Consider the following 12,203-nt stretch of genomic DNA (forward strand, 5'->3'; position numbering starts at 1 on the left):
GTAAAACGCCTTGGCGTCACCGGCTGCGTGCCGCTTGTTCCCGCTACCTCTTCCATCGAAATCGACAAAGTGGTCGCAGGTTCCACTGTCAGAGGGATGAAAGGGGCATCCTGCTCCATTTCCATAAGATCTTCCTCCTCTGGGTCGGTAGTGTTAGGGAACCCGGTTGGCTCAAGTTGCCTGCTCGCGGGGCTTTTGCCGTTGCTCCTAGTGCCGGGCCGGTTCACAGATGACTGTGACCTCCCTGTCTTTCTTTGCACCCTGGATCGCTGCTGCTCCCTGAGGGGCAGTCGTCTGGCAGTGCACAGGGAACTGCTGAGTCGCTTGCCTGGGCGTTGTTTGGTTTGGGATCCTGGCTGGTCCTGGTCCCATTTGGGAGAACCGTTGCGGGTGACTCTTCGTTCCCGGGTGTGGCCTTGGTGGCGATAGGGTCTGGGGGCTGCACCTTAGCACAGTTTGCTCTTTCAGGCTCGTGGTGGTTGGTGCCCTCGGGTGCCTGAGAGGTGGAGCCGATCAGGGGCAGGGTATCCATACCGGTGGCGTTGCTCTCCTGAGATCGCTTGCTCTGCAGCTCCTATGCATTGGCTGCTTGTGGCCACACTCCATGGTGCATAACTCTGGTCCCAGGGATGCAGGCTGCTAAATTGGGTAGCTCGCTGGACCTGTGTGCTCCCAAGGGGTGTCTGCCCACTGCATTGACTGAAGGCAGTTGAAATCCTACATCGAACAACGTTTCATTACTCATTGTAAATAACCTGTAGCTCCGATCTCGATCGCGCGCCTTTTCTTTCCTTATTGCATGTACACAACACTGATCATCAATTGCACATTTTACATCTAACTCACAGTTGCTATTACATTGATTGAGTGTGTGGAACTGTCCCTTTAAGTGTGTTGAGTTGCAAGCCTCCTTTAAGAGAGCCTTGCTATCTTTACCCCAATTCTCTTCTTCACTTGGTGCCAGGTGTTGCTCCATCAGCGCTGCACCTCGTGGTCTGGCCGCCGCCATCTTTTTCTTCAGTGCTGCACCTCGTGATTCAGGCGCCATCTTTCTTCCATCCACGATGTCGACTGCGGTGATCCTCTTCTCCCTGGGTTCTGCCACCGATGCTGGGAAGTCGCCTTTGGATCCGATTTTCTTCCTCCAGAGTCCTGCCACTTGAGCCTGGATAGTGCGCTCGGGTCGTCCCAGCTGGATCATCTCCACGCAGTCGTGCTGAGCGGTCTGTGCCTCGGGTGCTGTGCTGGTCTGCTCTCTGGTGCCGGATCCAACCTCAGGTGGGGGCTTGCTTTGCCTCTGAGCACGGGGGACATCGATCGCTGGAGGGGTGAAATCTTCCCAACACCAATGGATCTTCTCCATCCACCTTCCTCCGAGTAGCGTTGGTCCATCACCTGCAACAATCCACAGGGGTAACTTGTGCACCGCGCCATCATGGAGTACCTTTACATCCGCACTACCAACAACTGGGATAAGTTCATAGGTGTAGGTGCGCAGCTTTGCCTGAACCGGGACCAACTTGGGTCGTTCAGCCTGATTGTCCCATAGCCTCTCAAAGGCTTCTTGATTCATTACTGACTGGCTCGCCCCCGTGTCCACTTCCATGAAGATTGGAACACCATTTATCTCGACTTCCATCCTCAATGGAGAACACTTGGTGGTGCAGGTAAACATGCTATATACCTCATCATGGGGCTGAGCTGCCTCTCTCAGTATCGCTTCATAATCCGCGCTGGATTCATGGCCACCTGCAGACTCTTCATCAACACAGTGAGTCATATTTCTGTTACACATTCGCTGGAGGTGGCCCTTTGTGCTGCAGCCTTTACACACGGCACTGGTGAGCCCTGTGATTCCCTCCGCAACGCCAGCATGGAGCTATTCGATTAGCCCCCCTCAGCGGACTCTGAGTTAAGGGACTCGGGGCCTGTTCTCTCTTCCCTGAGAAGGTTCACGTTCTACAGGCCAGCCTCTAAAAGGCGCCACTCTGTGCACAGTACTTGCTGGGTTGAGCCCTGAGGATGAGTCATCCTCCAAGAGCTGCAGGTCGAGGTCATGAATGCTTAGCTCACGGAGATGACATTCTGCAGTGTGACTGTGGTATCCACAGATAGTAGTTTATGCAGAAGGCCCTCGTGGCCGATTCCGATGACAAAGATGTCCCGCAGCGCTTCGGTGAGGTGGTCGCCGAAATCACACGGTGCCGCCAGCCTCCTGAGGTCTGCAGCATATTTTGTGATCTCCTGGCCCTCGGGCCGTCGGTGGGTATAAAACCGGTGTCTGGCTGTGAGGATGCTCTCTTTGGGCTTGAGTTGTTCTTGGATCAGCGTTACAAGCTCCTTGTATGTCTTGGTCGTTGTCTTCGCTGGTGCCAGCAAGTCCCCGACGAGGCCATAGACAGTGGGCCCACAACTGGTTAGCAGGATAGCTCTGCGCTTGCCAGCCAGTGTGGCCGTATTGTTACCTGCCAGGCCGTTTGCTGTGAAGAAATGGTGGAGCCTCTCCACAAAGGCGTCCCAATCATCACCATCGGCAAACTGCTGCAAAAAGGAGGCAAAAGCAAAAGACAGAAAGGAGATGAGTAAAAGTGGAGGGCAGAGAAACCCAAGGCAAAAAACAAAAAGGGCCACTGAATGTAAAGGGGCTGCAGGAGGGGTCAAAACTAAAAATCATGGTTTAAAAACTAGTATTAAAACACTCTACCTAAACGCACGCAGCATTCGAAATAAAGTAAATGAGTTGACGGCACAAATCATTCCAAATGGGTATGATTTGGTGGCCATTACAGAAACATGGTTGCAGGGTGGCCAAGACTGGGAATTAAACATTCAGGGGTATCTGACGATTCGGAAAGATAGACAAGAAGGGAAAGGAGGTGGGGTAGCTCTGTTAATAAAGGATGATATCAGGGCAGTTGTGAGAGACGATATTGGCTCTAATGAACAAAATGTTGAATCATTGTGGATGGAGATTAGAGATAGTAAGGGGAAAAAGTCACTGGTGGGCGTAGTTTATAGGCCCCCAAATAATAACTTCACGGTGAGGCGGACAATAATCAAGGAAATAATGGTGGCATGTGAAAAAGGAATGGCAGTAATCATGGGGGATTTTAACCTACATATCGATTGGTCAAATCAAATCGCACGGGGTAGCCTGGAGGAGGAATTCATAGAATGCATACGGGATTGTTTCTTAGAACAGTATGTTACAGAACCTACAAGGGAGCAAGCTATCTTAGATCTGGTCCTGTGTAATGAGACAGAAATAATAAACGATCTCCTAGTAAAAGATGCTCTCGGAATGAGTGATCACAGTATGGTTGAATTTGTAATACAGATTGAGGGTGAGGAAGTAGTGTCTCAAACGAGCGTACTATGCTTAAACAAAGGGGACTACAGTGGGATGAGGGCAGAGTTGGCTAAAGTAGACTGGAAACACAGACTAAACGGTGGCACAATTGAGGAACAGTGGAGGACTTTTAAGGAGCTCTTTCATAGTGCTCAACAAAAATATATTCGAATGAAAAAGAAAGGCGATGAGAGAAGGGATAACCAGGGAAATTAAGGAGAGTATCAAATTAAAAACTAATGCATATAAGGTGGCCAAGGTTAGTGGGAAAATAGAAGATTGGGAAAATTTTAAACGACAGCAAAGAATGACTAAGAAAGCAATAAAGAAAGGAAAAATAGATTACGAAGGTAAACTTGCGCAAAACATAAAAACGGATAGTAAAAGCTTTTACAGATATATAAAACGGAAAAGAGTGACCAAAGTAAATGTTGGTCCCTTAGAAGATGAGAAGGGGGATATATTAATGGGAAATGTGGAAATGGCTGAGACCTTAAACAATTATTTTGCTTCGGTCTTCACAGTGGAAGACACAGATACCATGCCAGAAATTGCTGGTCACAAGAATGTGGGAAGGGAGGACCTGGAGACAATCACTATCAATGTGGGGTAGTGCTGGACAGGCTAATGGGACTCAAGGTAGACAAGTCCCCTGGTCCTGATGAAATGCATCCCAGGGAATTAAAAGAGATGGTGGAAGTTATAGCAGATGCATTCGTTATAATCTACCAAAATTCTCTGGACTCTGGGGAGGTACCAGCGGATTGGAAAGCAGCTAATGTAATGCCTCTGTTTAAAAAAGGGGGCAGACAAAAGGCAGGTAACTGTAGGCCTGTTATTTTAACATCTGGAGTGGGGAAAATGTTTGAAACTATCATTAAGGAAGAAATAGCGGGACATCTAGATAGGAATAGTGCAATCAAGCAGACGCAGCATGGATTCATGAAGGGGAAATCATGTTTAACTAATTTACTGAAATTCTTTGAGGATATAACGAGCATGGTGGATAGAGGTGTACCAATGGATGTGGTGTATTTAGATTTCAAAAGGCATTCGATAACGTGCCACACAAAAGGTTACTGCAGAAGATAAAGGTACGCGGGGTCAGTGGAAATGTATTAGCATGGATCGAGAATTGGCTGGCTAACAGAAAGCAGAGAGTCGGGATAAATGGGTCCTTTTCGGGTTGGAAATCGGTGGTTAGTGGTGTGCCACAGGGATGGGTGCTGGGACCACAACTGTTTACAATATACATAGATGACCTGGAAGAGGGGACAGAGTGTAGTGCAACAAAATTTGCAGATGACACAAAGGTTAGTGGGAAAGCGGGTTGTGTAGAGGACACAGAGAGGCTGCAAAGAGATTTAGCGAATGGGTTAAGGTTTGGCAGATGGAATACAATGTCGGAAAGTGTGAGGTCATCCACCTTGGGAAAAATAATAAAAAAAGGGAATACTATTTGAATGGGGAGAAATTACAACATGCTGTGGTGCAGAGGGACCTGGGGGTTCTTGTACATGAATCCCAAAAAGTTAGTTTGCAGGTGCAGCAGGTAATCAGGAAGGCGAATGGAATGTTGGCCTTCATTGCGAGAGGGATGGAGTGCAAAAGCAGGGAGGTCCTTTTGCAACTGTATAGGGTATTGGTGAGGCCGCACCTGGAGTACTGCGTGCAGTTTTGGTCGCCTTACTTAAGGAAGGATATACTGGCTTTGGAGCGGGTACAGAGACAATTCACTAGGTTGATTTCGGAGATGAGGGGGTTACCTTATGATGATAGATTGAGTAGACTGGGTCTTTACTCGTTGGAGTTCAGAAGGATGAGGGGTGATCATATAGAAACATTAAAACAATGAAAGGGATAGACAAGATAGAGGCAGAGAGGTTGTTTCCACTGGTAGGGGAGACTAGAACTAGGGGTACAACCTCAAAATATGGGGGAGCCAATTTGAAACCGAGTTGAGAAGGAATTTCTTCTCCCAGAGGGTTGTGAATCTGTGGAATTCTTTGCCCAAGGAAGCAGTTGAGGCTAGCTCATTGAATGTATTCAAGTCACAGATAGATAGATTTTTAACTAATAAGGGAATTAAAGGTTATGGGGAGCAGGCGGGTAAGTGGAGCTGAGTCCACGGCCAGATCAGCCATGATCTTGTTGAATGGCGGAGCAGGCTCGAGGGGCTAGATGGCCTACTCCTGTTCCTAATTCTTATGTTCTTATGTACCAACGGTAGCCATTTTCGTGTGAAGGTCCGTAATCTCGTTGCCAATTGTCATGGGGATTAAGGGATATGGCGAGAAAGCAGGAATGGGGTCCTGAAGTTGCATGTTCAGCCATGAATGGTTCATTGAATGGCGGTGCGGGCTCGAAGGGCCGAATGGCCTACTCCTGCACCTATTTTCTATGTTTCTATGCTTCTATGTTCTGTCTTTAGATGCTCTGATAATGAGCCCACGAGGCAATGTGTTGTACTTGAACTGTTGTGACCGTAGTCCTTTATTGATAACTCCAGAGTGAGGATCACACCTGGTGGCCTGCCTTTTATACTAGGCCAGGCACACCTGCACAGGTAATCTACAAATTTCCCACTGCAGTGCCCTCTGGTGGCACTCCTTGTAATAGTACAAGCAGTAACCATGTAGGATACATGACAGGTAGTCTCCTCCTCTTCATCACCCATGGTGAATGACACTTGCAATGGGGCAGGTGAAGGTGCGGCCTCCCTATGCGCCTCTGTAGCTGGTTGACCTGCAAAACATAATTGAGCTTATTAGAACAGAATGGATTCTTGCGCTGCGCTGGCATACGTAGGAGGAGCAACATTACTACAATAAATGTAAGCGAGAGATGTTACATATTAATGCATCATATGGTAGTACATATGGTGGTACATCTATCTGGAATTCACTGCCCCAGAGAGCTGTAGAGGCTGGATCAGTCGCAGACAGACAGAATGATAAGGGAGTGAGGATTAATGGGGTGCGGACAGAGAATGGGACAGATGGCCACATGGCCTGCTCTTATGTTTTTATGTGCTTATGTTCAACCTGAGAGTAGCACAGAGGCTGCATGCATAATAATACATCACTCGTATATCGTATTAAAATGAAATGATGTGACATTACTGTAACACTGCTTTACACATTACTCACGTGTTGCATGGGAGGGTTCTGCAACACCACGGGTGGTGGCCGAGCAACTGTGGGTGCCCACAAGTGCCACCGCATATTCCTCGAGGTTGGTTAGTTGAGATAGCTGGGCAGGGCCCCCTCCGTGCGTCTCTGCTCTGAACGGTTGTTAGATATCTTCCTCTGCCAATGTGAAAAGAGCATGGCATAAGCTAATTGACGAGGTAATATCATGGAAAGACAACAATTTCCAACGTTACATGCTAATAGGATTTGTATTCACAAGTGATGCACGGTTATAACAAAGATTGGCGTGTTTAGGAGCTACAGCTTGACACATACATTTCTCTCGACTACAATCTCCATTGAAGTCGGCAATGACAGGAGCTAATGTCCAAAAGTGTCCCAGGGCAAACAGTGAGCAAAGGCAGCTCTCCCCCAGTCCATGCTAGGTCCTTGTGTAAGTGATAGCAACCAGAGAGACTTCAAAAGTCCAGATTAACAGGGATTATATATGTATGTAAGAATAACAAACTTAGATTCAATCCAGGAGATCTACTAATATAATTATAATTACAATTTGCATCATAACGATATAAAATCTATACTTATTCTTGCCGAAGCAACAAGGCTGTTCCAGCGCTTGCAGCACTGGTCGGGCCCCCTCGCCTCGTGGGCGCCGAGGAGACAATGTCTGTGATCTCGACACAGAGCTTTCTGTAAACCAGGGGTAGAGGCTTCCCATGCCCACCCCAGGTTAATTGGGCCCACCGGGAGTGCACCTCCTGATTGAGGGCCTTGTTGGCCTCATCCAAAAACGGCTTTGCCCCCAGCCTCCCCCCTCTATATCGCGATCAGATGATGACATATCTCTTTTATGTATTCTGCTAAGCTTTCCTGATTTCCTCCCCTCTCTGTATTCTCTCTCTCTGTATCCTCTGTATCCTATCTCGCTCCCTCTTCCTCCCTTTGCCTTCTGTGCATGTGTGGATGACCCATGATCTCCCGAAGCACTGGAAATCCTGTTTACCAAAAAAAAGCGCGTGCGCAGAAGGCCGTTGCTCGGGAAGCTTTGCCTTCCACATCACTGGGCTATCGCTGGGCCCATTTCACATCGCTGGGCCCATTCCACATCACTGGGTTATCGCTGAGCCGAAAGTCGCGATCCAAAAAATGGGCGATCATGAAGGCTGACACATCACCAGGGCTGGAACATCGCCCGTTTGTTGGGCAACAACCAGCAAAGTGGAAAGTCTAGCCCCAAATGCCTGATTCTGTCCCCTTTAATGGAGGGTAGAGCGTGGTGATGCACATGTGCTGTGATGTCATCAATACTCCACCATTGATTGACAGCGGCGGAGTCCCGGTCCTGACCCAAATTCAACCCCTCAGCCTGCCTTCCTGTCTATCTCTCACCCCCACTATGATCGACTTCCGTTGGAACTTTGAAAACATTTCAAAGTCCTGAAAATCGATCATCCGGCAGCATCATGGATCCCTGCGGTAAAAACAGAAAACATCTCATTGCTGCGCCGGCTTTCTTACACTACTGTATTTCGGCTCCAAAGTATTTGTTTCATTTCTCTACCATTTCCTTATTCTCCATTATAATTTCTCTTGTCTTAGCCTGTGGTTGACCCACATTTACTTTTGCTAATCTTTTCCTTTTTATATACCTATGGAAGTTTTTACAGTCTGTTTTTATGTCTCTCACTAGTTTATTCTCACATTCTATTTTCCTTTTCTTCATCAATTTCTTGGTCCTCCTTTGCTGATTTTTAAAATCTTCCCAATCCTCAGGCTTACTGCCCTTTTTAGCAACATTATAAGCCTCTTCCTTTGATGTAATACTATCTTTAACTTCTCTTGTTAACCATGATTGGACAACTTTTCCTGTGGGTTTTTTTTGCCTTAAAGGATTGTATGTTTGTTGTTAATTATGTATGAATTTTTAAAATGCTAGCCATTGCTTATTTACTGTCATACCTTTTAATGTAGATTTGCCAATCTCCCTTAGCCAACTCTCCCCTCATACCTACATAGTTTGCTTTGTTTAGATTTAAGACGCTAGTTTCAGATTTAATTAAATCACTTTCAAACTCAATGAAGAATTCTATCATATTATGGTCACTCTTCCCTAAAGGCCCCTTTACTACAATTGTGGTCCTCCCTAACCCAATTAAATAGGTTAAGGAGGACCAGGGGTTATAATTTTAAGTTGTGTAAGGTCAGATCTAGGTTAGATGTCAGGAGGTGGTTGTTTTCCCAGAGACTGCTATCTCGTATGGTGAACACCAACTTGCCAAACTCCTTTAAGCAAGAGCAAGACCTATTTCTGGCAGGGGTGGACATCACCTCTTACAAAAGGTAGGTACTTCAGGGAATTAAGGGCTCGAGTCATCTCCTGGACTAGTTCCGATTGTCTAGATGGGTCGGAGAGGAATTTCCCAGATTTTTCCCCCCAAATTGGCATGGTTTTTTTGCCTCTTCTGGTAGATCACATGGTTTTGGGTGAGATGGGGAGTATATATATTGTGATACACAAGGACTGGATGGACCAGAGAGTCTTTTCCTGTCCATCATTGTTTGTATATTCATAACCGATGAGCTACAGCGGCAATTAAAATGCGGCCTGAGCCAGAGCCTCTGATGCCATCTCTGGGTAGACAGCACGGCCATTTCGGGCTGAAAACGAAGATTGCCTTCAGTGTGCCTTTAGCATGTATCTAGCTGAACAGTGCTATAATATAGATAATAGTGACAGCATCTTCTTTGAGTTACTCCACTTATATAATTGTCCACATTGCCGCTGGGACGACACAAGGAAATGGAAGACAGCAACGTTCAACACTATTGTGTTGAGACCATACATTATTCCAAGCATGGATACATACCTCATTAATGTGTACTGCACATGATGTGAGTAAAGTGCATCTCTATTAGAAACAGTGAGGGATGTTCAAAGCTAATGGAAGAAAAATGTATCCTATAAAGCTTGGCTTAGTGACTCATTTAGGAAACAAATTAATTGTGTGTCATAATGTGTCTCATGTAGTGATGTAAACGCCATTCCGTTACTTATGTTAGCAGTATAATATCCTGGAATATTGGTGAAAAATGCAAAATGCTGTCTAGATTGATATGTAAATACTATGTGTATGTCTGAGGTAAATAGCTAAATCTAGGAAAATTCTAGCTAATTATAACCGAGTTAAGCTTCTTTTATTTATTGTGATTCCTGTTGCTCTATCTGACAATATAGATATATTGCTCTCTGTGGGTCAAATTATGATGTAAGATTTTCCCATGTGCTCTATCAATGAATAAGATTTTTCCTAAATACTGGCAAATTGCTGTTCTCCATCATTCATCCCAACTGATACAGAATTGCTGGATGCATTGAAATTGTAGTTAAGACAAAAACAAAGTTTCTGTACTGTGTCAAATTGCCAAAATTACTGAGGGTAACTTTCAACTTCAGCGGGGGCAGAAAATTGGCATTACTGGATCCACCCCTGCCCCCGCCACCCACCCCAATCCCACTGCATTAAAGATATTTATTTATTTATAACTTTAGATACGTAGGGAAACTGTGTTCAGAAAAACTCGAGATAAGATGGAAGCTGTCTTTCCGTACTAACCTAGAAGATGGAGACCAGACGCTAGCTATTTGTGATCTATAGATGAGCCAAAATGTGGAAGCTTTGTCCAAAAATGCTAATCTAGTTATGCCCGATCAAAGAATTAATAGCTTTGTGAAGTTTAAATGAGGTATAAACAGTCAGTTGTCAAGTGATTCTAAGCACATAATGTGCCATGGTATCTCTGAATTTGATTGATTGGCAGCTCTTTATTGTCCAAAGTACTTGAACGTGCTGTTGCCTCCAAAATCCATGAGAATCTTGCCCTGAATTCAATGTTTGAATCCCTTCCATCTGGTTTTTGCCCATCACAGTACCAAAAGAGCTCTCATCAAAGTCACAAATGACATCCTTTGTGACTGTGAGAAAGGTAAGCTATCCCTTCTCCTCCTTCTGGACCTGTCTGCAGCTTTTGACACAGTTGACCACTCCATCCTCCTCCAATGCCTCTCCAGCTGGGTGGGACGGCACTCGCCTGATTCCATTCTTATCTAATCGTAGCCAGAAAATCTCCTGCAATGGTTTCTCTTCCCACTCCCGCTTCATTACCTCTGGTGTTCCCCAAGGATCAATCCTTGGCATCCTCCTAATTCTCATCTATATGCTGCACCTTGGCAATATCATCTGAAAACACGCAGTCAGTTTCCACATGTACGTTGATGACACCCAGCTCTACCTCTCCACCATTTCCCTTGACCCCTGCTTGATGCACCAATGTTAGTGTCCTCGATCAGGCCAACATCCCCAGTGTCGAAGAACTGGCCACGCTCGACCAGCTCCGTTGGGTGGGCCACATTGTTCACACAAGACTCCCAAAGCAAGCGCTCTACTTGGAACTCCTACATGGCAAGCGAGCCCCAGGTGGGCAGAGGAAATGTTTCAAGGACACCCTCAAAGCCTCCTTGATAATATGCAACATCCCCACCGACACCTGGGAGTCCCTGGCCAAAGACCGCCCTAAGTGGAGGAAGAGCATCTGGGAGGGCACTGAATACCTCGAGTCTAGTCGCCGAGAGCATGCAGAAAGCAAGTGCAGGCAGCGGAAGGAACGTGCGGCAAACCAGACTCCCTGCCCACCCGTTCCTTCAATGACTGTCTGTCCCGCCTGTGACAGAGACTGTAATTCCCGTATTGGACTGTTCAATCACCTAAGAACTCACTTTTAGAGAGGAAGCAAGTCTTCCTCAATGATGATGACCCCTGCTTGATATCTAAATTGTCAGATTGCTTGTCTGGCATCCAGTTCTGGATGAGCAGAAATTTTCTCCAATTAAATATTGGGAGACTGAAGCCATTATCTTTGGTCCCTGCCACAAACTGTGTTCCCTAACCACTGACTCCATCCCTCTCCCTAGCATCATTCTGAGGGTGAACAAGACTGTGCGCAACCTAAGTGTCATATTTGACCCTGAAATGAGTTTCCAGCCACATATCCGTGGCATAACTAAAACCGCCTTTTTCCACCTCCGTAACCTTGCCCGCCTCCACCCTGAGTCAACTCTTCTGCTGCTGAAACCATCGCTCATGCCTTTGTTACCTCTAGACTCCAACTCACTCCTGGCCGGCCTCCCACATTCCACACTACGTAAACTTGAAGTCATCCAAAACTCAGCAGCCTGTGTACTAACCCGCACCAAGTCACGATCACCCATCACCCCTGTGCTTTCTGACCTACATTGGGCCCTGGTTAAACAATGCCTCGATTTCAACATTCTCATCCCTTGTTTACAAATCACTCCATGGCCTCGCCCCTCCATATCTCTGTTATCTTTTTCAGCATCACAAACCTACAAGATGTCTGCGCTCCTCAAATTCTGCCCTCTTGAACTGCTCAACCATCGGTGGCCATTCCTTCAGCTGTTTGGGCCCTCAGCTCTGGAACTCCCTCCCTAAACCTCTCTACCTCTCTTTCCTCCTTTAAGACGCTCCTTAAAACCAACCTCTTTAACCAAGCTTTTGGTCATCTGCCTTGATTTCTTCTTTTGAGGCTCGGTGTCAAATTTATTTGTTTTGTCTTGTAACACTGCTGTGAAGCACCTTGGGACATTTTACTACGTTAAACGCGCTAACTAAATACAATTTGTTGTT

This window comes from Pristiophorus japonicus, chromosome 3 (assembly GCF_044704955.1).
Source record: "Pristiophorus japonicus isolate sPriJap1 chromosome 3, sPriJap1.hap1, whole genome shotgun sequence".
Classification (NCBI taxonomy): domain Eukaryota; kingdom Metazoa; phylum Chordata; class Chondrichthyes; family Pristiophoridae; genus Pristiophorus; species Pristiophorus japonicus.